Source organism: Loxodonta africana, chromosome 17 (assembly GCF_030014295.1).
Source record: "Loxodonta africana isolate mLoxAfr1 chromosome 17, mLoxAfr1.hap2, whole genome shotgun sequence".
In the NCBI taxonomy this organism is placed as follows: Eukaryota; Metazoa; Chordata; class Mammalia; order Proboscidea; family Elephantidae; genus Loxodonta; species Loxodonta africana.
In genome coordinates, this window is record NC_087358.1 from 65,673,486 (window position 1) to 65,697,543 (window position 24,058).

Genomic DNA, 24,058 nt, shown 5'->3' on the forward strand with positions numbered 1-24,058 from the left:
ACTCTGGAGGTGGGGCCCAGCAATCTGTGTGTTACCAGGCCCTCCAGGTGATTCTAATGACCCCTCGAGTTTGAGAACCCCTGACAAAGTGGTTAAAAGCATGGACTCTGGAGTAAGGCTACCAGAGTTAGAAGCCCAGTTTTGCTGGGTGACTGTCATGGATTGAATTGTGTCCCCCCAAAAAGTGTCAACTTGGTTAGGCCATGACTCCCAGTATTCCGTGGCTGTCCTCCATTTTGTGATTGTAATTTTATGTTAAGAGGATTAGGGTGGAATTGTAACACCACCCTTACTCAGGTCACCTCCCTGATCCAAGGTAAAGGGCATTTCCCTGGGATGTGGCCTGCACCAGCTTTTATCTCTCAAGAGATAAAAGGCAAGGGAAGCAAGCAGAGCATGGGGGACTTCATACCACTAAGAAAGCAGCACCAGGAGCAGAGTGCGTCCTTTGGACATGGGGTCCCCGAGCCTGAGAAGCACCTCGACCAGGGGAAGATTGAGAACAAGGACCTTCCTCCAGAGCCAACAGAGAGAGAAAGCCTTCCCCTAAAGGCAACGCCCTGAATTTGGACTTGTAACCTAGGCTTTAAGAAAATTAATTTCTCTTTGTTAAAGCTGTCCACTTGTGGTGTTTCTGTTATGGCAGCAGTAGATGACTGAGACAGTGACCTTGGCAAGTTACTTAATCACGCTGTGCCTCATCTGTAAAATGGGGCAGTAATAGAATGTCATGCTGTGACAGCTGGCATGTTGCTGTGATGCTGGAAGCTATGTCACCAAAGTTTCAGATACCAGCAGAGTCACCCACAGTGGACAGGTTGCAAAGAAGCTTTCAGATCACGATAGGCCTGGCGATCTACTTCTGAAAATTAGCCAATCAAAACCCTATGAATCACAACAGAAGATTGTACAATATAGTGCTAGCGGCCCCTTAGTTGGAAGGCACTCACAATATACGATGACCACAATGATGGACTTGAGCATACCAACAATCTTGAAGATGACCCAGAACTAGGCAACATTTCAGTCTGTTGTACATGGGGTCTCTATGAGTCAGAGTTGACTCAATGGCAACAATAGAACTGAGCTCAAAAGGTTGTTTTCTGGATTAATGCAGGTGGGGCTAAACAGAGCCCTGTCACTTTGTATGTGCTTAGTATAATTCTGCCTTCAGCACATGTGTAGCCTTGTTGGAGGAAGGAGGAGGAGGAGGTGTGACATAGAGGTAAGACATCATCGTTAGACGGAATCACAAAGTAGTTCAAATGTGGCTTTGGCCCCTTTCCCCAGGATCTGCCGTGGGGACCTCCAGACTGGCTTGCCCTTCCTGGCAGCAGGGGCTAGAATAACTTCCTCCCAGCTTGCCTGGCTATTGCTCCTCTTTTGGAGACGTGGGCCTACCATCTGAATTGCTTAAATTAATACAGAAAATTTAAAGGGTCTTCCTCTTCAGGTAGTCACAGAACTTCTTGAAGATAAAATGAGAGTTAGGGAGCTCTCCCTGGGAAAGTGCATAGAACCCACACACCAAACTGACAAGTAATGCCATGGACCCACTGAAGCCCGTACTGGGGCCTGAAGTTAGGAAACCCTGAGGTAAGCCAGGGTGTCACTCAGCGATACCTGAGAAAGGAGAAATAAAGGGTGAGATGGAGGGAGGGCTGGGTGCCAATTGCTCAACCTGCTACCATTTCTGGGTAATGTCATTGTTTTTTAGCAGATGTCTTCTGAACTCAGTGTCATATCCCAAATAAGGATCTTTACTGTGGGAATTTTAGGCACTGTGGCAAGGAATAAGGTCCTCTAGAGAAAGAGAACCAGTAAGAGATATAGAGTTAGAGATATAGATATACAGATATACATACACACACACATATACATATATAGATTGGTTTATTGTGAAGAATTGGCTCACTCAATAGGTTAGGTGACAGGAAAGAGATTCTGTCAGTCTTGTGTCCCAAAATCCACAGGTCAGTTGGCAGGAAGAGTGACAAGTGTTCTGGCAAAATGTCCATTTATAGCCTGGAGGCAGAGTACTCCCTTGGGAAAACCTTTTTGCTCTTAAAGCCTTCAACTGATTGATTGAGCCTCTCTACAATAATGTGGCAGCTAATCTGCTTTATTTAAGCCACTTGATGGCACCGGGTGCTTGGGTAATTTAATTGCATGCAATTACTCTACACCAGCAACTAGACTAGTGTTTGACCAAACAACTGGGCCCCATAGCCTAGTCAAGGTGACACATAAAGTTAACCGTAATATCAGGGACCAAAAAAAAAAAAAAAAAACCTGTGGGCGTCAAGTCAATTTTGATTTATACCAACCCTATAAGGCAGAATAAAAGTTCTCCATAAGATTCCAAGGCTGTAATCTTTATAGAAGCAGACTGCCACATCTTTCTTCTGTGGGTTCAAACCACTGACCTTTCAGTTAGAAGCTGAGCACTTAACCATTGTGCCACCAGGGCTCCCTAACATCAGGGAAGTGCCTTCAAGCTCTTCTTGTATGTAAGGAGAGTTCTGCATGGAAACATTCATTTTAGACACATTTTACTACCTCAAAAGGACCATTCAGGGGCTGTAGATTATCTAGTGCTGATAAAAGCATGAATGTGGTTAAATCAGAAAAAAGACTGACAAGCTGGAGATGTGCATATGACATATTAATTTTTCAGTCTGTTACTGTCATTCTCACTGAGCTCATGAGGCTTGTGACATGTTTGTGTTGTATTTAGCTGTCAGCTAGCTGCAATTTACAATGTTGCCTGAAATCACACTTCAGGTTGACTGGGGCAGAAAGAGATTCACGATGACAGCCTTTGTGGCTTTGGACATTCCAAGTCCCTCGGATGCTGTTACTTGGTTTGCAATCAGATTGGAAAGAAAACAGGAACCAAAGAACATCGCCACTCCCTGGACAGAAATGTGGAAAACCAGCACATGCAGGGCAGGGTGTGCCTGTCCCCACATTCTGACTACCTGACTGCACCCCATGGGTGTGCCAAGTGGATGAGGGGCACAGGAGCACCCTGGGAGTAGAGGGCTCAGGCCTGTCTGACCTCCATCTTTGGGCATGGGAGCTGCCCTGGGGCCAGTACATGGGAGAGGAGATCAAAGGCCCGGTGGTCATCGGTATGACCAATGCCAAGACAGTGAGAGAAAAACTGAAGAGAGAAAGGAAGCTCGGTGTTAGATTGCAGAGAAGTGAAGGCTGAGAGGAGAAGGAGGAGGGCTTGGCAGAGAAGAAAGGCATGTGTCTTAGTTTCTTAGACTTGCCATAACAGAAATACCACAAGTGGGTGGTTTTAAGAAACAAAAAAATTATTTTCTCAGTTAGGAGGCTAGAAGTGGGAATTCAGGGTGCCAGCTCTAGCGGAAAGCTTTTTCTCTCTGTCCACTCTGGGGGAAGGTCCTTGCCTTTTCAGCTTCTATTCCTTGGCTCCTTGGCAATCTTCATGTGGTGTGGTATCTATCTTCCCCCATCTCTGCCTGCTCACTTGCTTATTTAATCTCTTTTATATCTCAATATCACTGATAAAAAAAAAAAACAGATAATAACAAATGTTGATGAGGATACGGGGAGTTTAGAACCCTTATCCATTGCAGGTAGGACTGTCAAACAGTACAATCACTATAGAAAACAGAATGGAGCTTTCTCAGAAAACTAGAAATAGAACTACCCTATGATCCAGCAATCCCACTACTAGGTATATACCCTGTTGTTATTGTTGTTGTTAGGTGTTGTGGAGCTGATTTCAACTCATAGTGACCCTATGTACAACAGAAAAGAACACTACCCAGTCCTATGCCATCTTCACAATCATTGCTATGTTTGAGCCCATTGTTGCAACCACTGTGTCAATCCATCTCATTGAGGGTCTTCCTCTTTTTCACCAACTCTCTACTTTACCAAGCATGATATATCTCTCTAGGGACTGGTCCTTCCTTATAACATGTCCAAAGTAAGTGGGATGAAGTCTTGCTATCCTTGCTTCTAAGGAGGATGCTTCTGGCTGTACTTCTTCCAAGACAGGTTTGTTCATTCTTCTAGCAATCCATGGTATAGTCAATATTCTTTGACAATACCGTAATTCAAAGTTGTCAGTTCATCTTTGGTCTTCCTTATTCATTGTCCAGCTTTCCTATGCATATGAGGCAATTGAAAATACCACAGCTTTGGTCAGGCACACCTTAGTCCTCAAAGTGACATATTTGCTTTTTAACACTTTAAAGAGGTCTTTTGCAGCAGATTTGCCCAATGCAATATGTTGTTTGATTTCTTGACTGCTGCTTCCATGGGCATTGATTATGGATTCAAGTAAAATGAAATCCTTGACAGCTTCATATTTTCTCCATTTATCATGGTGTTGCTTATTGGTCCAGTTGTGAGGATTTTTACTTTCTTTATGTTGAGTAATCCATACTGAAGACTGTAGTCTTTGATCTTCATCAGTAAGTACTTCAAGTCCTCTACGACCTAAAAATAAGGACATGAACAGACATATGCACACCTATGTGCATTGCTGCTTTATTCACAATAGAAAAATAAATGGAAACAACATAAGTGCCCATCAACAGAGGAATGGGTAAGCAAACCGTAATACATACAACAGAATACTACGCATCATAAAGAACAATGATGAGTCTGCAAAAAAAATAATATGAATGGACTTGGAGGGCATAATGCTTAGTGAAATAAGTCAAGCATATAAGGACAAATATTGGATGATCCCTCTTTTATAAGAAGAACAGATGAATACAGAGAGACCAGTGTTCATTGGTGGTTATCAGGGAGAAGAGGGGGGTGGGGAAAATATGCTTGATACCATAGAGACTAGTGATGAGAAAAGTGGAACCAAATGTGGATATGGTGAGACAGCACAACCAAAGCAAAAACCAGTGTTTGAGCACACATGGATGGTTATAGGTAAATTGGTATACGGGTAGGTACAGGTAAGTACGTAGAGGAGAAGAGATAGAAGTATCTATGAAAGGTGCGGTGCATAGGTACATGCAAATATAATTATGTGGGTGCAGGCACATATATTCATTGAAGACACAAATATGGATACTCTTCAGACATAACCAAATACCCTCCAACATTAGTTTTCTGGGTTTGAAAGCTTAGGACCATAGTCTCATGGAACAACTCAATCAATTGGTATAACATAGTTCACAAAAATCACGATCGGCAACCTAGTGGAGTGAGTAGCATGTGAGCGGCCATCTAAGACACAACTGTGGGTCTCTACTTGTCAAGAGCAAAACAGTAAGAAGGTAAACAAAAGCACAGAGAAGAAACAAGTCTACACAAGCCACGACCTCAACTACCCTGAGACCAGAAGAACTAGATGGTACCCGGCAGCCACCACTGACTGTTCTGACCAGGGTCACAATAAATGGTCCCAGATAGAATGAGAGGAAAATATAGAAATGAAGTCAAATTCCTATTTAAAAAAAAAAAAAGCTAGACTAAGTGGAACTGTAGAAAACCAAAGACTCCCTGAGACTGTTGCCCTGAGATACACTTTAAACCTAGAACCAAGCCTATCCCCTGAGATCGTCTTTTAGTGAAACAGCAGGGCGGCACACAACATAAAGGATATGACTCACAAGAACAGTGCCCTACTTAAAAGCCATCAGTATGAGATCAAAAGGTCAACAATTACTCAAAAGCAAAGATGAGAAGATAAGGCGGTGGGGGAAACTAGAGTATTAGAAAGGGAACAAACTGAACATAAAGAGAATGTTGACACATTGTGATAAATGTAACCAGTATCACCGAACAACTTGTGTGGAAATTGTCAAATGGGAACCTAACTCGCTGTGTAAACGTTCACTAAAAACTCAATAAAATATTATTTAGAAAAAACAGAGAGAGATTGACTTTAAGACATACCCTGCACTAATACTGTCTCCTTAACATAACAAATAAAACCCATTCCCAAATGGGATTGTAATCACAGGGGTTAGGATTTACAATACACCTGGGGAGGACACAATTCAAGCCGTAACAGCATAGAGCAAGAAGCTTCCGGATTCTATCCTTATCCATCGTTGCTGGGATTTTAAAATGGTGCAGACGCTGTGGAAAACAATATGCCAGTTTCTCAAAAAGTTAAACATAGAATCACCATGTTGTTGTTGGGTGCCGTGGAGTTGATTCCAACTCATAGGGACCCCGTGTTACAGAGTAGAACCGCCACCATAGGATTTTCTACGCTGTAATCTTTATGGAAACAGATCACCCAGCCTTGTCTCCCATGGAGTCATGGAGCCACAAGATGGGTTTAAACTGTCGAGCGTTTAATCATTGCACCACGGGGGCTCCAGAATTACTATATGACCAAGCAGTTCCACTCTGAGGTATATACCCAAAAGAATTGAAAGCAGCAACTCAGACAGATACTTACACGCCAGAGTTCTTCACTGCACGCTGTTCACAATACCCAAAAGTAGAAGCAACCCAAATGTCCATAAACGGATGAATAGATAAACAAAATGTGGTATTATACATACATGGAATATTACCCACTGATAAAGAGAAATTTATCTGGTACACTTTATGACATGAATGAATCTTGAAAATATTATGATAAATGAAGTAAGTCAGCTCCAAAGACAAATATTGAACGATCCCATCTATATGAACGATCTAGAACAGGCACATGTATAGAAATCAAGGTTTATTAGTAGTTACCGGGGCAGATGGGAGGGAGGAAAGAGGAGTTATTGCTTAATGGGGACCGAGTTTTCGTTTGGGGTGATGAAAATATTTGAAGTGGCAAATATTTTGTTATGTATTTTTTTTTACCACAATATAAATAAGAAGGTCCTAGATTCTGCTACCACCTCCCAACCCCAGACACTCCCTTTTTACAGGGCAGGTTTCCATGGCCAGAGGGAAGCCAGGGGACATTAAAGCACTGAATAGGAAGGAATCACTCTTGCTGCCTGAACCCCACAGCTAACTGTCCCAAGCTGTCCTAGCATAAGGAAGAGCCTCAGTACTGCACTCGGGTGTTTGTGAGCACCCTCAGACTAGCCCTCCGGTGTGCGTGAGTGCCCTCAGGCACGTGAGCGCCTGCTGACTAGCCCTCAGGTGTGTGGGTGTCCTCAGGCTAGGCCTCAGGTGTGTGTGAACAGCCTCAGGTTAGCACTTGTATGTATGTGAGCACCCCCAGGTTAGCCCTCAGGTATGTGTGTGTGTGAGCACCCTCAGGTTACCCCTCGGGGGTGTGTGTGTGTGTATGTGTAAGCACCCTAGGTTAGCCCTTGGGTATGTGTGAGCACCTTCAGGTGAGCCCATTAGTGTGTGTGAGTGCCCTCGGGTGTATGTGAGCACCCTCAGGTGTGTGAGCGACCTCAGGTTAGCCCTATCACCCTGTCCTATGTTAAGCCCTTTGTGAGCTAAGACCTATGACTCCAGGCAAGCTCAGTGTTCTTCCTCCCTGCCTTCAAATGAGGAGGGGAAGAGGCAACAGCTTACTTACTGTGTCCTAGGGACTGTGTTCTATGTGTATTATTAACTGGTTTAATCACCATGAAAATGCTATTTTACAGAGGATGGAATAGGTGCAAAGAGCTTGAGTAACTTGCTCACAGAGGGGCAGAACAGAATTCACATTGAGTAGTCTGGCTCCGAATACTGTTACTAAAATCACTACTCTATAGTCCAGCAGAAGTCCCTGGGTGGGACAAACAGTTAAGTACTCAGCTACTCACCAAAAAGTTGGCCGTTTGAATCCACTCTGAGGCACCTTCGAAAAAGGCCTGATGATCCACTTCCGAAAAATCAGTCATTGAAAACTCTGTGGGCTACAGTTCTACTCTGACACACGTGGAGTCGCCACGAGTCAGGGTCAACCTGACAGCAACTGGTTTGTTTGTTCATTGGTTCTACAGCCCAGCAGTTTTCAAAGTGTGGTGTCTGGACCAGCAGTATGGACCACTTGGGAAGTTGTTAGAAGCGTAGATTCTCAGGCCCCACCCCAGACCTACAGACTGCAACTCTAGGGTGGAGCCCAGCAACCTGTGAATTATCAAGGCCCCCAGGTGATTCTGAGGCACACTAAGGTCTGAGAACCACTGCTCTAGCGTCCTCCAGGAAGCCCATGTTTAATTTCCTTCAAGTCTGCATGAAATTGGTTACCACTGATAACATCTTGTTTTCCAGAGTATTGGAAGGAAATTGACAGAAAATATTGAAGTGGAGATAAAGCATGGGGCTGGCTGAGAAAGCACGGGCAGTCCTCCAGGTGAAGGCTGAGAGGAGAGAGGAGGAACCTAGGCGCCAGGATGAAGCCTGGCTCTCGACTCAGTGTCTTTTCTGCTCCTAGCCTTTGACCTGATCCTGCAAAATGACTTCATTCAACCTCCAGAAAAGTGCCACCGCCCAGGCCAGGCCTGGCCATTAACAATGCAGGTCAGCACAAAGAGCCTGGAGGCGTGCATTTCATTTTTATTCTTACCCACAAAGACATGCACATACCGAAAAACAAAAACCATTGCCATTGAGTCAATTCCGACTCATAGCGACCACATACATACTCTTATTAAGCTTAACTCAATTTAATATTTCCAGAATCCATTTCTGAAAGCTTTTGAGACAAGTTGTTGCTTATCAGAGCTGCTCTGCACGGTGCACAGGCTGAATCATTCACAGGGGTGACGACCACAGGCAACTTCCTTCCCTTCCTCTCTCCTGGCTGGCCTCACCCACTCCCCCAGGCCTTTTTACCCTTCTGTCTTAGCCAGGATTCTTAGAGAAACAGAACCAGTGATCTCCCTCTAGATGATAGATAGATGGAGAGAGAGAAAAAATTTTAAAGATTTGGATCACATGATTGTGGGGGCTGGCAAGTCCAAAATCCATAGGTCAGGTGACAGGTTTGAAATTCCTACAGTCTGTGTCTCAAAATCCATAGGTGAGGTGATAAGAAGAGTAAAGAATTCTGGTAACATGTCTATTTATAGTCCAGAGTTGGAATACTGCAGTGGAAAACTTTGCTTTTTGTTCTTAAAGCTTTCAACTGATTGGATGAGTCCCACCCACATTATGGAGGGTAATCTGCAGGCCAACTGATTTAATCACATGTAACTACGTCATAACAGCAACTAGACTAGTGTTTGACAAAACAACTGGGTGCCACAGCCTAACCAAGCTGACATATAACATTAGCTATCGCCTCTTTAAGGTTCTCCTTCAAATTCTTCCCCCAGGACCAAGGGCTGCCTCCCACCACTGGGTCCCTTGGTCTACACAAAATGGTGGACACTGGGATAAAACTTCCCTCCTTGGAGCTCCACAGACACCTGATTTCCTAGATCAAGAGCAAAGTTCCCAGTGGGCTCTTCCATCCCGTCCTTGTCTATTCTCAGAGCCATTCTCAATTCCCAGGGCCTTTGGGAAGAGTGAGGCTGCACCTGATGAAGCCACAATGAGATGGTGTCTGGCTTAGTAAGTGATCAGTTCTTTCCAGAGACAAAAGCCTCCATGTCTTTGCCTTATACACATGAATCAACACAAGAAAAGCCCATGAGAAGCATCTCTAGGTTTAATCTCCATAAATATAAAATCTATCCATTTTATAGATGATGAAATAGGTGCAAAGAACTTAAATAACTTGCTCCAGGAGACAGAGGAAGTAAGGAAAACCAGGATTCAAACTCAGGCAGTGTGGCTCCAAAGTCTATTTTATTAAACTTGTATTTCAAGTAAGAAGTTCCTGGGAGGTACAAATAGTTAATGCATTTGGCTGTCAAGTAAGAGGTTGGTGGCTCAAGTCCACCCAGAAGTGCCTTGGGAGAAAGGTCTGATGATCTACTTCCAAGAAATCAGTCACTGAAAATCTTTTGGAGCACAGCTCTACTCTGACACACATGGGGTCACCATGGGTTGAAATTGACTCCACGGCAACGGTTACTGATATTTTAAGTAAACAGTAATGCTCACTGTTTTTATAGCATGAACTTGAGAGTGGACTTGAAGCCCAGGGTAAAAGCAGTACATGTCTGGGCACCAAATGATCTGAATTTTGTTACCAGTTATTTACAGTCATGACTGAGAAAGTCAGCTGCTCCTCGTCTAGAGACCTTTGGGAAGTTGGGTCTGCACTTCCTACAGGGGAAAAATGTGCAGGGAAATGATGGCTGTGAACATGGTTTCCTTTACCACTGGAATTCTTTATGCAGTTGCGGGAGGAAGGCTGGAGGGTAGAATCTTATACGAGTGCCTTAGTCATCTAGTGCTGGTACAACAGAAATACCACAAGTGGATGGCTTCAACGAAGAGAAATCTATTCTCTCACTGTCCAGTAGGCTACAAGTCCAAACACAGGGTGTCAGCTCCAGGGGAGGGCTCTCTTTCTCTGTCAGCTCTGGAGGAAGGTCCCCATCATCAGTCTTCCCCTGGTCCTGGAAAACCTCAGCGCAGGAACCTCAGGTCCAAAGGACACTCCCTGCTCCCAGCACTGCTCTCTTGGTGGTATGAGGTCCCCATGTCTCTCTGCTCACTTCTCTCTTTTATATCTCAAAAGAGATTGGCTTAAGACACTAGATCTAATCAATAACCCACCTTATTACATCATAGTGATAGGATTTACAACACACAGGGAAATCACATCAGATGATAAAATGATAGACAATCATACAATCATACAAGGGAATCATAACCTAACCAATGTGACAGATACTTTTGGGGAACACAGTTCAATCCATGACAATGAGGAAAGCCACCCCTAGAAGCCTGTTTGCCTGACTACACCTCATGGCTGCCTCCCCCACCTCCAACTTTTTCACGTTTATTTCTTACATACCTAGGCGTTATAAGAGTTCTGTTTGCTTTTTGAATTCAAAGATACAAAGTAAATAAAATATCAACGCTAAATATTACAGAGCCTTTTGGTTCGCATTTTTAAGTCAGAAGCCTCATGCTCAGGGCTGATTCTCTAGTCTCACAGGCTGAGAGGTGCCGCCTGTCTGCCATGTTTGGGAGAGAAGGAACTTGCTTCCAATTGTTTCTCTAAGACAAGGTCACTGAGGCTAAAAGGCATGCTTTGTGTGCGTGTGTGTGTGTGTGTGTGTGGTAAATATACAGATAACACATTTGCCATTTCTACAATCTTCACAAGTACAGGTCAGTGACATTAAATCGTGTTGTTCAACCATCACCATTAACTGTTCCCAGATTTTTCCATCACCCTTAGCAGAAGCTTATTGTCCCCTAAGTGTTGTGTCTTCCTTTCCCCTGCCTTCCCACCCATCCCTGGTAACCACTAATAAACTTCAATCTCTATACACTTGCCTGTTCTAGATATTTCATATAAGTGGGATCATACAATATTTGTCCTTTTGTGACTGACTTGCCTCACTCTGTATAATGTTTTCAAGGTTCATTTAAAGGGCATTCTTAAAGACTCCCTCAATTCTGCCAGCTCTTCCCTGTTTCCCTCTCCTAAATATAAATTTTTAAGTGGGAGAAAAAGCATTTGACTTTCACTTTGGCTCTGCCAACCAGTTCTGTGTCCTTAAGACACCTAAGATCTGAGCCACTTTATCTTATCCTTCCCCCCGCCCCCCCGCCCCATCCGTAACATGGGAATAATGACAATAATAGCATTTGCCTCATGGGGCTATTTGGAGCAGGATCAGCAAATGTTTTCTGTAAAGGGGCACATGGTAGGTAGTTTAAGTTTTACAGGCTATCACAGTCTCTGTAGCAACTACTGAACTGCACCATTTTGGGGGAAGCAGCCATGGACAAGTGTGTAAAAGAATGGGCATGAGTGTGTTCCAATTACAAAACCAGGCAGTGAGCAGGATGTGGCCCACTGGTGGCAGCTGGCCAACTCTAATTTAGCAGGTAAAGCAAGAAATACATATGAAGATAAAATGTAAAGTGCTGTCTAAAAGTAAGTGACAAGAGTAAAGAGGCCACACAACAGGCTCAGCTGAACACCAGGAGACTTTGCTGGAACTAATGGCAGGAGGGTCAGCAGTTGTCCAGTCCTCGCTCTCTGGGACAGGTGCTTGGGCCCAGGTGAGATGGACATGCTGTTCCACAGAGGGGCCCCCACCCCCCTAATGTTCACCCTTTTCGTGGAATGAGCATGAGAGTGAACTTGAAGCTCAGGGCAAAAACAGTGTATGTTTGGGCACCAAATGATCTAAAATTTGGCACCAGATGTTTATAGCTGTGTGTGGAAAAGTCCGGAACTTCTCAACTATAGACTTTGGGAGAGGTTGGATCTGCGAGCCTCTAGTACCAACAGAAAAGAAACCCCAGGCCATTTCCAGGCAATCCTGCTTGTTTCCACAGAAGATGACAATGGGAATTTCACTGCTCCTAAAGGAGGCAGCCACCACCTGACTGTCAGCTTGTCGAATTGTGGTAGCTCGCGTGTTGCTGTGATGCTGGAAGCTATGCCACCAATATTTCTTATACCAGCAGGGTCACCCATGGTGGAGAGGTTTCAGTGGAGCTTCCAAACAAAGACAGACTAGGAAGAAAGGCCTGGTGATCTACTGCCAAAATTCCAAAAATTAGCCGATGAAGACTTTTTGGATCACAATAGAACATTGTCCAACTCACTTGCTTTAGACACATCATCAGGAGGGATCAATCACCAGAGAAGGGCATCATGTTTGGTGAAGTGAAGGGCCAGTAAGGGCAAGGGAGACCCTCGATAAAACTGATTGGCCAAGTAGCCACAGTGATGGCCTTGAATATGCCTGTGATTGTGAGGATGATGAGGAACTGATCACCATGAGTTGTAGTCAACTGAAGGAGTCCAAGTCAACTAGGCAGCTGTCTATCTCTCCCCGTCTCTCTCTCTCTCTCTCTCTCTCTCTCCTTAAGGAAGGTAGTGTGGAGTCACAGGGCTATGGTGCCAGCACACCTGGAGTCAAGTCCCAATCCCACTATGCATAGAGATATGACCTGTGGTGCAACTCAATCAGAAGTTAAGTAACTTCTCTGAAACTTTGCATTTGTAAAATGTAAAGAATAATACTCATGTCTGTTTGAATTATTAATTTAGATAATATACTTATAGTATGTAGCACACAGTTAACTTTCAACAAACTGCAGTCCCTTTCTCTTTGGTACAATGTGTTTGTCAGATGGGTTTCCTCAAGGTAGAAGGAGTGGTGATCTGGGATGCACAAAGGAAAACTTGTCCTACTCTGTGTGAGGTGATGCTGGTTATAATACTGGGGAGAGGTGATAAGCTGTACACTCTTTCCCGCTGAGGATTATACAAGATTTCATGGGCTTATATTTCAGCATGAGGAATTCAAGGCTTCATATCAGAACTAAGAATTAAGGACTTGTGGTTGAAGGAAAAATTATAAAATTGAGTATCAGTGAGGAAGTGGCATTTTCTTACTATAGATATGAGTCCTCTGATCAGAGGCAGCACCGCCATCCATTTTGCCAGCAAATGTTATTAGCTGTGCTCCACTCTGGTGATCTAGAGATAAAAGACTCTGGCCCTAGTCCTCAAGGAACTCACAGTTTGGTGAGGACACAGTGACATAAATCAAATGTTTTCATACAATGAATTAAGTACAATGATAGAGGGAACAGGGACTCCTACCAAGGCTGGAGTGGGGGGTAGTCAGGGAGGGTCTCCCAGCAGAAGTGACTGCTGGGTAAATCTTGAGGGAGCAGCCAAGTGAAGAAGAAATTAGTTCTATGGAGAGGTAGGGGAAGTATTCTAGACAGAGGGACAGCATGGGTCTGACAGCGTATGTCTCAGTCTTGAGGTCCAAGCAGGAAAGAGATGAACACTCAGAGGGGGAACCTGAAAACAAGTTAATGAAGTAAATATACTTAAGTGTGGGAAGAGTTCGGAGGAACCAGCAAATGAAGGGGAAGCACTGTAGGACAAGCAGGGAAGGCCTTACTACCCCTACACTAATGCAGTACGGTTACCAGAACTCAAAGAGAGCTCTGGCTATCTGGACAGGACCCCATGACCTTTGGTATGAACACAGCCACTGCCAAACCAAACCTCCCTGACAGGGAAGGAGCAAGAGAATAAATACCCTGAACTCTCTCTCCTCCCCACCTCTAATCTTTGCTGGTGCCTCTCAATGACCAAACACAATGGGAAGCCAGAGGACGAGGGAGCTCTGTAAATATAGAACAATCTTGATACAATAAGGGAGGGACTACACAACAGCATGAATATCAGGAGATAGCAATAATTGAAGCATCTTAGAAGCTGGCTACCAAAGTCCACTTTCTGGCCCACAATGATTCATACCCTCTCATATGAAAAATGTCCTCATCTTCTCAAAAGTGCGCATATTTCTTACCAACTACAATGCTAATTCGAAGTCCAGAATCTCATCATCTAAATCAGGCCCAGGTGTGAATGAGGCTCTTTGAGTTTTGCTCCTTAAGAACCGCTCCTCAAGTACAGTTCCTCTCAATCTGAAAACCTTGAACTTAAAAGCTGTTTGGCCCCCACAAACCCAACATAGCATGATGCAACAAGCATAAGATAACAACTGTAAACACTCTAGTTCATCAAAGGGAAAACAGGAGGTATACAGGGGTACATACCAATGGTGAAACCCATCTGGGCAAAAGTTGGCATCTCCTTGATAGGACTCAAGGCCTGGAGCTAATTCTTTATGGCTCTTGGATTTACCCTGTTAGTCATCCTTCCTTTTCCATCAAGGTTATCCTATGTTTGTAGTTGGGTAGTTTCCTGTCTCTGCTTCTTGTCTATAGATATTTGGAATTCCAAAGATCTCTTTTTATTTTTCATTCTGTGTGTGCATGCGTGTGTATTTTTCAACTGTTATGGTTTCTGTCCATATAATTCTTTTAAAAGCTTTGTTGGTCTCCTTTAAACATTATTTGTATTCATATCATTTGGCAAAAGTCATACCTATATATCTCTTTAAAATAATCCTTTTCTTACCTTGAGCTTAACTGAGAATTTAGAAGCCCTGCCCCCGCCCTTTTTTTTAACTGAATGGTCTTCTGAGGAGACTGTCTTGGATGTTTCTGACACCGTAACAAAGGATTTTATAGCCACTTCCTCAGCTTCATCCCTATACCATTTTTCCTGTCAGTACCCTGGATTTGATCTTTGCTCAAAAGTCATTTTTGAATTTTAGCATTGTTTGCCAACTGGAGTGACTGAGAATCTTTGAAACCAGAAACTCTTGCCTTCTTTTGCTTACCTCTCACCTTTAACATTTTTCTATAATTGGAAAGAAGAAACCAGATAGCACCTTCAACTCTTGGCCCTGAAATATCTTAGCTATATCATCCTGGTCATTGGGTACATTTTCTATTTTCCATATGTTACCACAGGTGACAATACTGTTAAATTTTCTGTCAAAACATAACAAGAATCTTATACACAGAAAACCTTAAAGAATCCTCAAGAACACTACTGAAACTAATAGAGAGTTCAGCAGAGTATAAGGACAAAAGACAAACATACAAAAATCAGTTGGATTCCTCTACACCAACAAAAAGAACATCAAAGAGAAAATCACCAAATTCCTACCATTTACAGTAGCCCCCAAGAAGAAAAATACTTAGGAATAAATCTTACCAGAGATATAAAAGACCTATACAAAGAAAACTACAGAACACTACTACAAGAAACCAAAAAAGACTTACATAAGTGGAAAAACATACCTTGCTCATGGATAGGAAGACTTAACATTGTAAAAATATCTATTCTACCAAAAGCGATCTATAGATACAATGCAATTCTGATCCAAATTACGACATTCTTTAATGAGATGGAGAAACAAATCACCAACTTCATATGGAAGGGAAAGAGGCTGCAGATAAGTAAAGCATTACTGAAAAAGAAAAACAAAGTAGGAGGCCTCACTCTACCCGATTTTAGAACCTGTTATACTGCCTGGTACTGGTACAACAACAGATACGTAGACGAATGGAACAGAATTGAGAATCCAGACATAAATCCATCCACATATGAGCAGTTAATATTTAACAAAGGCCGCAAAACAGTTAAATGGGGAAAAAACAGTCTTTTTAACAAATGATGCTGGCATAACTGGATATCCATCTGCAAAAAAATGAAACAAGACCCATATCTCACTCCATGCACAAAAACGAGCTCAAAATGGATCAAAGACCTAAATATAAAATCTAAAACAATAAAAGATCGTGGAAGAAAAAATAGGAAAGTTAGGAGCCCTAACACATGGCATAAACAGTATACAAAACATTACTAATGATGCAGAAGAAAAACTAGATAAATGGGAGCTCCTAAAAATCAAACACCTATGCTCTTCCAAAGAATTCACCAAAAGAGTAAAAAGACTACCTACAGACTGGGAAAAAGTTTTTAGCTATGACATTTCTGATCAGCGCATGATCTTCTAAAATCTACATGATATTGCAAAAACTCAACTGCAAAAACACAAATAACCCAATTAAAAAATGGGCAAAGGATATGAGTAGATACTTCACTAAAGAAGAGATTCAGGGAGCTAACAGATACATGAGGAAACATTCACGATCATTACCCATTAGAGAAATGCAGATCGAAACTACAATGAGATTCCATCTCACCCCAACAAGGCTGGCATTAATCCAAACAACACAAAATAATAAGAGTTGAAGAGGCTGTGGAGAGATTGGAACACTGATATGCTGCTGGTGGGAATGTCAAATGGTACAACCACTTTGGAAATCGATTTAGCGCTTCCTTAAAAAGCTAGAAATAGAACTACCAGACGATCCAGCAATCCCACTCCTTGGAATATATCCTACAGAAATAAGAACCTTTACATGAACAGATACAGGCACACCCATGTTCACTGCAGCATTGTTTGCAATAGCAAAAAGATGGAAGCAAGCAAGGTGTCCATCAATGGATAAATGGATAAATAAATTATGGTATATTTACCCAATGGAATACTATGCATCTATAAAGAACAGTGAGGAATCTGTGAAACATTTCATAACATGGAGGAATCTGGAAGGCATTATTGCTGAGTGAAATTAGTCATTTGCAAAAGGACAAATATTGTGCAAGACCACTATTATAAGAACTCAAGAAACAGTTTAAACAGAGAAGAAAATATTCTTTGATGGTTATGAGAGGGGGGAGGGAAGGAAGGAGGGAGAGGAATATTCACCTATTAGATAGTAGATAAGAACTATTTTAGGTGAAGGGAAAGACAACACACAATACAGGAGAGGTCAGCACAACTGGACTAAACCCAAAGGAAAAAAGTTTCCTGAATAAATTGAATGCTTTAAAGGCCAGGGTAACAGGGGCAGGGGTTTGGGGACCATGGTTTCGGGAGACATATAAGTCAATTGGCATAATACAATCTATTAAGAAAACATTCTGCATCCCACTTTGAAGAGTGGGATGGATCAATTGGTCTCAACCTACCTGGATCAAAGGAGAGTGAAGAACACCAAGGAGGCAAGGTAATTATGAGCCCAAGAGACAGAAAGGGCCACATAAACCAGAGACTTCATCAGCCTGAGACCAGAAGAACTAGATGGTGCCCAGCTACAACTGATGACTGCCCTGACAGGGAACACAACAGAGAACCCCTGAGGGAGCAGGAGAGCAGTGGGATGCAGACCCCAAATTCTCATAAAAAGACCAGGCTTAATGGTCTGACTGAAACTAGAAGGACCCTGGTGGTTATGGTCCCCAGACCTTCTGTTAGCCCAAGACAGGAACCATTCCCAAAGCCAACTCTTCAGACAGGGATTGGACTGGACTATGGGATAGAAAATGATACTGGTGAAGAATGAGCTTCTTGGATCAAGTAGACACATGAGACCTCCTATCTGAAGGGGAGATGAGAGGGGAGAGGGAGTCAGAATCTGGCCAAATGGATACGAGAAGAGAGAGTAGAGGGAAGGAGTGTGCTGTCTCATTAGGGGGAGAACAATAGGAGTATATAAAAATAGCAAGGTGTATATAAATTTTTGTACGAGAGACTGACTTGATTTGTAAACTTTTATATAAAGCACAATAGAAATAAAAACTAAGACCGTAACAAGAATCCCCTTTACTTACATTCCTCCAAGCCCTCACCTCCTGGCTCCTCAATGGCCATAGGTCTTCTACTGACAGTTACTTCAAAGCTCTTCAGGCTTTCACTTACTTGGTCCTCAAAGTCCTTCTGGCTTTTGTGGAAATGTCTAGTTCCACAGCCACTATCATTTGTAGATATTTCTTATGACAGCACTTCTGGATATCAAAATCGGCATTATTAATTGCTGCCTAACAAATTACCTCAAAACTTACTGGCTTGAAGAATAAATATGTATTATCTCAGTCTCTGTAGATCAGGAATTCAGGAGGAGTTTAGCTGGGTAATTCTGGCTCAAGGTGCCATAAGGTTACAGTCAAGACATCATCTGGGGCTGCAGCGTTCTGAGGCCTGAGTGGGACTGGGGGAGTTGCTTCCAAAATAGCTCATTCACGTGGTTGTTGGCAGGAGGCCTCAGTTCTTTACTACATGGCCATATCTATAGGACTGCCTGAGCAATTTCATGATATGGTATCTGGCTTCCCCCAGAGTAAATGCTCCCAGAAAGAGAGAGAAGGAGCAAAGAAGAAACCATGGTGCTCTCAGAAGTCACATACCATCTCTTCTGCATTATTCTACTGGTCATATACACCAACCTTGATACAATGTGGGAGGAGATTATACAAGGACATGAATATTAGGAGGCATGCATAATTGGAGGCCAGGTATAACATGTTCCGTACAAATCAGGCTCCTGGAACACATAGCAGGGCAGAGAAGAAAGGACAGTAGATGTGGAGGGACAAAGGAAGACTAGGCAGCAGAGGATAAAGTAAGTCACATACAGACCAGATTCTCCATTTATTGTTCTTTCTTCTTCAAGCTCTCACCATCTTGGACCCCATTGCTTCTTGTTTAACGTTTTTCCAGTATTCAGCAGACTGTACAAGTTAAGTTTTACAGCTTATGTTTTACATCACATCTCATGGGACAGTCAAAACAACTCTGTGAACAGGTATTTTAGTCCCATTTTTACAGATTGAGAAACAAAGACTAAAAATGGTTGTGATCGTTAAGGTTATGTGTCAACTTGGCTGGGCCACGATTCTTAGTGATTTGGCAGTTATGATGTAGTTTGGAAGTTGTATGATGATGTGATCACTTCCATAATGAGATTTGATATAATGTGATCATCTCCATGATTGGATCTGCTGCGAGTAGCCAATCAGTTGAAATGCAGTTTCCTTGGGGGTGTGGCCTGCATCGAATATGTAAGTGAACTTTCTGGCAAGACTTGTGGGCTTTTGCTTGTTCTGGATCCTGCAGCTGGCTCCTGTTCCTCTGATCTCTGGTTCTTGCAACGAGCTAGTAGCTTGCCTGCCATCTTGCCTGCCAATCTTGGGATTCTTCAGTCTTCGAAGCCTATGAGCAAGCGACCTGCTATCCGACCTGCTGATCTTGGGTTCGCCAGCCCCTACAGCTACATGAATCAGGAGAAGCCTCTACCCTGACCCATGAACTTGGGACATTCCAGCCTCTGCAATTTCCTTGACATAAATTTCTCTCTATACATATATTTATATGGTTTACTGGTTTTGCTTCTCTACAGAACCCAACCTAAAACAGTGTTTAAACAACGTCTAACTCCAGCAGTAAAATGCTGGAGTGTAGGTATAAATCCAGGTGCTCTGAGTCTAAGCTCAGAGTCCTCCCATGCCATACATGAACACACCTGCTACTGAAGGAGAACTCATTGGTCTCCCATGTAGAGTATAGAGATCCAGACATGCTGCCCATGCACTCTGCAGAACTTTGCAGAAAAGCAGCTTAGAGAGAGGGAGGGTGTCTTAGTTATCCAGTACTGCTATAACAGAAATACCGCAAGTGGGTGGCTTTACCAAACAGAAATTTATTTTCTCACAATTAGCAGGCTAGAAGTACGAATTCAGGGTGCCATCTCTAGGGGAAGGCTTTCTCTCTGTCAGCTGTGGAGGACGGTCCTTGTCTCTTTTGAGCTTCTGCTCCTGCATGATCTTCACGTGGCTTGGCATCTGTCTTCCCCCATCTCTGCTTGCTCGCTTGCTTAATTTCTTTTACATCTCAAAAGAGACTGATTTAAGACACACTCAACACTAATACTTCCTCACTAACATATAACAAAGACAACCCATTCCCAAAAGGGATTATAACCACAGGTATAGGGGTTAGGATTTATAACATATATTTTGGGGGGACACAATTCAATCCATAACAGAAGGTAAAGGAAGCATGTGCCCGTGGAGACTCTTCCAGCTGCCTTTTGCCCATATCACCCACCCTGAGGATGGGTTCTTCATTCTAGACCTCCTGTCAGGGTAATCCTAACCTGTACCTCCAAATATTGCTGCACGTTGGTGGCTGTTGAATCAAGAGAGGGCATGAATGTGTGAAGGCTACAGGCGGTGGTTACTGACAGTGGGACAATCAGGGCCTCTGCTAGAAACACACCAGCCTCTATCAAAGAATTTTAATAGCAACAACAGCAGCTAACATTTGTTGAGCTCTTATTATTTGTCAGACACCAAGAACATACTTTCCAAGCATATCTCATTTAATTCCCAACACAAATGAAACCAAGCCAAAACCAAACCCACTGCCGTCGAGTCAATTCCGACTCATAGCGACCCTATAGGACAGAGTAGAACTGCCCCATAGAGTTTCTGAGGAGCACCTGGCGGTTTCGAACTGCCGACCTCTTGGTTAGCAGCTGTAGCACAATGAGGAAGGTACTATTATTACCCTGAGAGATCAATGAGTTTTCCTAAGACCACTGAGTTAGTCAATGGCAGAACTAGGACTCATGCCCAAATGTGCCTCACTGCAAAGGGCTTTATTCTACACCACCATGGGCTACCTGTTCTACCAAAGTTCAAGGCATTGGGCTCCCTTGGAGCTGTCCACCTCATCTCCCCTGCTGCTGGCTCACAGTCTCATTCACTCTTACTGATCTCCAGATCCTAACTCCGCCTCATCTCCTTTAATTCATTCCTTTACTCATGCAGTCACTAAGTGTTTATTGAGCATGTACTAGTGTGCTGGGCACTGGGTGTAGTGTGATGAGCCAGTTGTACATATCTCTTACCTTCCTGGAGGCCACAGTCCAGCGAGGGAGATGATAATTGTACAGACAATTACAATTAATGTGATGGAAGTCATGATGGGTAAGTACCTCCCGCGTCAAACATGAACACACCTGCTACTAAAGGAGAACTCATTGGTCTCCTATGTAGAGTATAGAGATCCAAAGCAGGGACATCTATGCTATTAGGAGTGAGGGCCACTACAGCTGATTCCAAAAAAGTGAGAAGGTGTCATGGATTGGATTTGGTCCCCCCAAAATATGTGTCAAATTGATTAGGCTATGATTCTCAGTAATGTATGGTTGTCCTCCATTTTGTGATTGTAATTTTTTTTTTTAATTTTTATTGTGCTTTAAGTGAAAATTTACAAATCAAGTCAGTCTTTCACACAAAAACTTATATACACCTTGCTACATACTGCCAATTGCTCTCCCCCTAATGAGACAACCTACTCCCTCCCTCCACTCTCTCTTTTCACGTCCATTTCATCAGCTTCTAACCCCCTCTGCCCTCTCATCTCCCCTCCAGGCAGAAGATGCCAACATAGTCTCAAGTATCCACCTGATCCCAGAAGCTCATTCCTCACCAGCATCCCTCTCCAACCCATTGTCCAGTCCAATCCCTGTCTGAAGAGTTGGCTTTGGGAATGGTTCCTGTCCTGGGCCAACAGAAGGTCTGGGGGCCATGACCACCAGGGTCCTTCCAGCCTCAGTCAGACCATTATGTCTGGTCTTTTTACAAGAATTTAGGGTCTGCATCCCACTGCTCTCCTCCTCCCTCAGGGGTTCTCCATTGTGTTCCCCGTCAGGGAAGTCATCGGATGTAGCCGGGCACCATCTAGTTCTTCTGGTCTCAGGCTGATGGAGCCTCTGATTTATGTGGCCCTTTCTGTCTCTTGGGCTCATAATTACTTTGTGTCCTTGGTGTTCTTCATTCTCCTTTGATCCAGGTGGGTTGAGACCAATTGATGCATCTTAGATGGCTGCTTGCCAGCATTTAAAACCTCAGACACCACTCTCCAAAGTGGGATACACAATGTTTTCTTAATAGATTTTATTACGCCAATTGACTTAGATGTCCCCTGAAACCATGGTCCCCAAAGTGCCCCCCTACTACGCTCGACTTCAAAGCATTCAGTTTATTCAGGAAACTTCTTTGCTTTTGGTTTAGTCCAATTGTGCCGACCTCTCCTGTATTGTGTGTTGTCTTTCCCATTATCTAAAGTAGTTCTTATCTACTATCTAATTAGTGAATACCCCTCCCTCTCTCCTTCCCGCATCTCGTAACCATCAAAAATATTTTCTTCTCTGTTTAAACTATTTCTCGAATTCTTATAATAGTGGTCTTATACAATATTTGTCCTTTTGCAACTGACTCATTTCACTCAGCATAATGCCTTCCAGATTCCTCCACGTTATGAAATGTTTCACAGATTCACTGTAATTGTAATTTTATGTTGAAGAGAATTAGGGTGGGATTGTAACACCCTTACTAAGGTCACATCCCTGATCCAATGTAAAGGGAGTTTCCTGGGGGCGTGGGCTGCACCACATTTTATCTTACAAGAGATAAAAAGAAAAAGAAGCTAGCAGAGAGGGGGGACCTGATACCACCAAGAAAGCAGTGCCTTGAGCACAGCGCGTCCTTTGGACCTGAAGTTCCTGCATGGAGAAACTCCAAGACCAAGGCAAGATTGATGACGGGGAACTTTCTCCAGAGCCAATGGACAGATGGAGAAGGGCTTCCCCTGGAGCTTCCCCTGATGTGCTGAATTTGAACTTGTAACCTATTAGACTGTGAGAGAATAATTTTCTCTTTGTTAAAGCCATCCACGTATGGTATTTCTGTTATAGCAAGAGTAGATAACTAAGACAGAAGGCATTTAGTGGGCAAAATAAAGGTGGCTCTTGAGTCAAGAGAGGGCATGAATGTGTGATAGTTTGTAATCCTATCAGATGTAACATGCCCTTTTCTGTAAAAATACTTCGTAAGATGCTTTTGAGCTAATAAATATAATTTACCTACACACGAATAATTTAATAAAAAAAAAACCTAAAGATATAACTGTAACATAAAGGAGAAACAAAAGGAAAGTAGTGTAAATAATACACGTTTTCATACACTAAAGCTCAAGCACTGTTACACTGGAAGATTCAGGGAAGAAGGCAAAAGATTGCACCTCTAGGGAGAATTACTGTGGGTGTGACAGTTGCCATGTTGTGTTGGCAACTCAGACACCATGAGCAACGCTGCCAACAGTGCTGTGAATTTCTAAAATGATGGACAACTCTTGGTAATGTTCCAAATAAAACTAAGTGTAATTTTTTCTTGATTTACACATTAGCTGCAGCTCTGGGAATTTTAGCTCATGCAAAAAAAAAAAAAAAAACTTTGTGTTTATAAGTAAAATATACTTCAGTCTAGGCATTATGTAATTATAATTCTTTTTTCACCTATCTGACGTCTATTGAGGATGTCCTTCTGTGGTACAATCGGATAAGTGTTCAATACTAACTGAAAAGTTGGTGGTTTAAACCCCACCCAGAGACTCCTCAGAAGACAGGTCTGGCGATCCTCTTTCAAAAGGTCACAACCTTGAAAACCCTATGGAATGGTTGTACTCTGCACACATGGGTCACTGTGTACAGCTGTTTTTTTTTTTTTTAATGTCTTTTGGGACATTCAAAGTGATGTAGGATAATTGCTTTGTTGTGTGTTGCTTCTCTGGTAATGTTGGGACTTCCCACATTCCTCGTACCTAACCCACTATATGTCAGTAGCAACAGCTTCAATCAGTGTGACACCAAAGAGTACCCTACAATTTGCAAAAGACCATCTGGACGTGTTACTGCCCCCGTAGAGAAACACCAACCTAAAGAAACTCTTGAAGAATGCTGTTCTGTAGAAATATGTGAGCCACATATGTAATTT